This window comes from Brassica oleracea, chromosome C4 (assembly GCF_000695525.1).
Source record: "Brassica oleracea var. oleracea cultivar TO1000 chromosome C4, BOL, whole genome shotgun sequence".
Lineage (NCBI taxonomy): Eukaryota > Viridiplantae > Streptophyta > Magnoliopsida > Brassicales > Brassicaceae > Brassica > Brassica oleracea.
This window is the reverse complement of record NC_027751.1, coordinates 858,796-863,213: the sequence shown is the minus strand read 5'-3', so window position 1 is coordinate 863,213 and position 4,418 is coordinate 858,796. Positions and strand designations below refer to the sequence as shown.

Genomic DNA, 4,418 nt, shown 5'->3' with positions numbered 1-4,418 from the left:
ATTTTTTAAAAAATTACTTTCAAATTGCTTTTTACAATTATTCTTTGTTTATAAAATTTTTAAAAAATTAAAATTGCTATCAAATTTTAAAAGAATATAAAAGAACCATAATTGTAAAAGACTATGTAATAGTAATTTTTCTTTTCTAAGCTCCTAAATAGAACAATAAAATATATTTTGTAATAGTTTTCCTTATCTAGTGTTCAAAAAAAAAGTAATAATAATTTTCTTTTTAATTAAAATGTAATAATAATTTTCCTTTTTCTAAGTTTTTTTAAATCCAAAACAAAAGAGAATTGTAACATATTTTTGACACATGTCACAATCTTAAAAAATTAATCGACACATGTCGCGATAATGTTAGTTAGCAACTTTGAAAAACCAAGCTTTATATAATAAGATATGGTAAAGGAAAATGTTCACACAATTCCGTTAAATCGTTTGTCCACGTCTTTCTTTATTTCACAGAAAGACGAACTGAGAGAGGACACAAAAACAAATAACAAAGGCAGATTATTGAATATTTGTTCTGTTTTTATGATATCTCGAAATATATGATTAGATTCAAGTTCAATGCTAAGAAGGAAATATAAAAATTAACTGTTCTTTGACCCGAGAGTTTTTTTTTTCTTTTTAGTCAAATTGTTATTTGTCAGAGAATATGCTCGATGCTTAACTTTAGATCTCTGAATAATTTCTAAAATGATTTCTGTCCACAGCTGACGTGACGATGAAATGAAAGCTTTAAGAATATGGCCTTTACTTTACTGTTTGGTCCACATCACGAAACCTGCTCTTGTTTGAGAATAAGTCAGTTACGGCGGGAACTATGGTAGTGAATGCAGTGGTAGCAGCTCGCGTATGGCTACTTGCGCAGGTGGTAAACACAACAAAGAACTCTCCTACACAAACAGGTAATGAGACACCTCCTACCAACCCTGATGTGATCTACTGCAATACGGATGAGGCATGGTCTGTTTCAAGAAGAGCAGGGCTCGGGTGGTGCTTCCAAAATGCAGCTCATATGGCATCTACTCGGAAGGCTCGCGGCCCGATCACATATCCTCTCCCTTCATGGCGGAAGCGCTGGCTATGAGGGAAGCAATGCAGGAAGCTAAGTGCACATCTCTCCTTAACGTCTGGTTTCGAACCGACTCACATGAGCTCGTGAGAGCTATAAACTCGAAGTAATATTCGGTGGAGCTTTTTGGAGTTTTCATGGATATCGAGCTACTATCTTCATCCTTCTCATTTGTCTTTATCTCTTTTATTGGTCGCGGACACAATGGTGTAGCGGACTCCCTTGCGAAATTTGCTCTCCAAAACCATGTTTCGACTTTATATTGAACTACCCGTTTAGATTTATAAATCAGTTTGTTGCCAAAAAAAAATGGTCTTTACTTTACTGTTTTGTCTATATCTGTCTCGTCTCTGTTTAACTTTAATACAGATGAAATTAATATACAAGAAATAAAAGGAAAAAAAAAATTTAGATTCGTTTGCTCCAGTAGGGTGTTATCACCTCTGCTCCTTTTATTTTTTAGAATACGCATATATGCTTAACTTTGTTTTGTTAACTTTAAACACTTACATTTATCTTTAACTAAATAATATTATCACTTATTAAATCGTTAGACTAACAAGTTTAACTACACAAAAAATTGACACTGACTTATCCACAATAAACGCATCCAATATCTTCAAGATTAACCTTGAAAAGTTTTCAATTTAAAATTTATGATGTTGCAAAATATAATATAATAGATATATTACTGAGTTGTATTATAATGACTTAAAAAGTTGTGTATATACACAATATTTAAACATATCTCAATTACGAATAGAATTTATCTATCATTATGATATATATATATATATACATATTTAATCCTTATTTCAATATTAGTTATATATTTTTTGTTTGAACTTCACAGATTTAACATGATTCACTTTTTTTTGTCAGCTAATATGATTCCCTTTATAATCAGAATTTAGTTACCGGTCTGTAACATCTAGTCCATAAGATATTAAGATATATCTTGTGGACTAGTATATCTCTAATAATTAATTGTTTCTTTAACACAGAGTTAGTGCCTCACTTGCAATATTTTCTATTAATGTTCTTAGTAACAAAACACTATACCAGAGTAACCTTATTAAGATTTTAAAATTGAAGCACTAACTTAATTTATATTAGTATTTTAGTAAAGTTGAATTACTTAATTAAATTTTCTATAAATCAAACTAGTTACAAATTAACATTTGTAAAGAGAGTATTTCATGAATATCCAAAAATATGTTATCTGAAATATTTTAGCATGAAATTCTTATTTTTTTAAATATCTATAATTAAATATTATTACTTTTACATATTTACACATATAAATGTATAAAGAACTCCATAGTTGAGTGAGAACTCCTCAGAAAATGCTCTTAGATGGCCCAACGTACCTAGATTCCATGCCAAGGTCTTAATCAGAAATCAGAACAGCCATGTCGAACCCCGTAATTATTGAAAACCTATTCTTAGACTATTATTTCATTTCGATTCCATTTCGTTTTCCTCGGTCCTACTGTCCATTCAGCAGCCTACATCTACTCCTCATAGAGTGGTTTGATTCGTTGCAGCCTTTCAGGGTCTCAGCTCAGACTGCTCTAACCATTCCATCTCCTGAAGAGATAAAGTTTCTGGTCTTCAAACTTAATCCCAACAAAGCACCGGGTCCCGACGGACTAATATCTGGTTTCTTCAAAGCCGCTTGGGAGGTTGTTGGGGAAGAAGTGGTGATTGCTGTCAGGCATTTCTTCTTGTCTGGGTTCCTGCCTACATCTGCGAATGCAACTATTTTATCCTTAGTTCCAAAGTTCCCGGGGGCATCAAAGATAGACCTATCGCTTGCCTAAATACCATTTACAAAGTCATTTCCAGACTCTTAGTTCGCCGGTTAAAGACTATCCTACCAGATCTAATACTCCCTTGCCAAACAGCTTTCATCAAGGACATGCTAATCATAGAGAATACTACGCTGGCTGGTGAATTGATCAATGGCTACCATCGGAATAAGGGAAGCAAAAAGATTACCATCAAAGTGGATATCGCCAAGGCTTTTGATACCCTGTCTTGGGATTTTCTCTTCTCTTGTCTGAAAGGAATTAATGTACCAGACCAGTTCCTATCTTGGCTCCGGGCTTGTATCTGCACACCACACTACATGATCAGCTACAACGGAATGGTCGATGGATATTTTAAGGGGAAGAGAGGCTTGAGACAGGGAGATCCTCTCTCTCCTTATCTTTTTGTCATTTCAATGAATAGCCTTTCCCACTTGTTAAACAAAGCAGCTACGGAGAATAAACTTGGGTTCCATTCACATTGCAAGAAAACAAAACTTACCCATTAATCCTTTGCAGATGATTTCCTTATCTTCATAGATGGTTCCATTGAGTCTGTGCAATGCGTCTTGCAAAGTGCTCAAGGACTTTGAAAACCGCTCGGGCCCGGCTATCAGCATGCAGAAGACAAGTTTCTTTGCCTCAGGACTCACAGATGATGAAATCAACCGGATTCAAGTATCTACTGGAATGTCATGTGGAAGTTTACCTTTTCGATACTTGGGGGTTCCTCTCAACTCCAGAAAGCTGTCCCTCTCCAACTGTAATGTTCTGCTGCAGCAAATGAAGTCCAAATTCTCCTCCTGGTCTATAAAAACGCTGTCATTCTCTGGCAGACTCCTGCTCATCAAAACAGTTATATCAGGGATAACAACTTTTTGGTGCTCGGCTTTTATCCTTCCTAAGGCATGCATCTCTAAAATAAACTCCTACCTTCTTGTGGAGAGGTGATGTCGAGAGCAAAAACACGGCAAGAGTTTCTTGGGATACTGTGACGCTAACAAAAAAGACCAAGGAGGCTTGGGCGTGAAGGATCTCTACACGTGGAACAAAGCCTGCTCTCTGCGCCTTGTTTGGCTCCTCTTCTTCAGACCTGATTCAGTTTGGGTCTCATGGTTCAAAGAGGTCATTCTAAAAGGATCAATCCAAAACTATTGGACGACGAAGCCAAAGTCAGGGGGGGTTTTGGACAGACAACTGGAGTCCCTATGGATGCCTTGAAACTTTCCTTGATGCTGGTACTACAAGACTAGGCATCCCGACAAGTGCGACTATCGCCTCTCTGTATCGTAATGGGTCATGGCGCATCCCTTCAGCAAGGTAGGATTCTCAGCTCCAACTACTGGTTTTTTTTGACGACAATCAATCTCACTGAAGATCCAGACTTTTATGAGTGGCACATAAATGGGGGAAAACTAGTTTAAAATTCAAGACGTCGGTAAATGTTCAATGGGCGTCGGTTGCTTGGCCTTCAAGGGGGATTCCGAGACATAGTTTTCATTGCTGGCTTGTGATCAAAGATCGCC

The 4,418-nt window shown here is 36.2% G+C and overlaps 1 long non-coding RNA gene across 2 annotated transcripts; it reads right to left on the bottom strand.

The window, feature by feature from the left end:
* Window positions 1-2,405: 2,405 nt before the first annotated feature.
* Window positions 2,406-4,163, bottom strand: LOC106340494. 2 transcript variants are annotated; one of them, XR_001269421.1, is made up of 5 exons: window positions 3,826-4,163; window positions 3,602-3,732; window positions 3,395-3,502; window positions 3,083-3,196; window positions 2,406-2,830 (listed from the first exon to the last, which is right to left on the bottom strand). It is a non-coding gene; the product is annotated as an uncharacterized LOC106340494 (long non-coding RNA). The 2 variants fall into 2 exon arrangements; XR_001269422.1 differs by having other exon boundaries at window positions 3,395-3,700.
* Window positions 4,164-4,418: the final 255 nt, after the last annotated feature.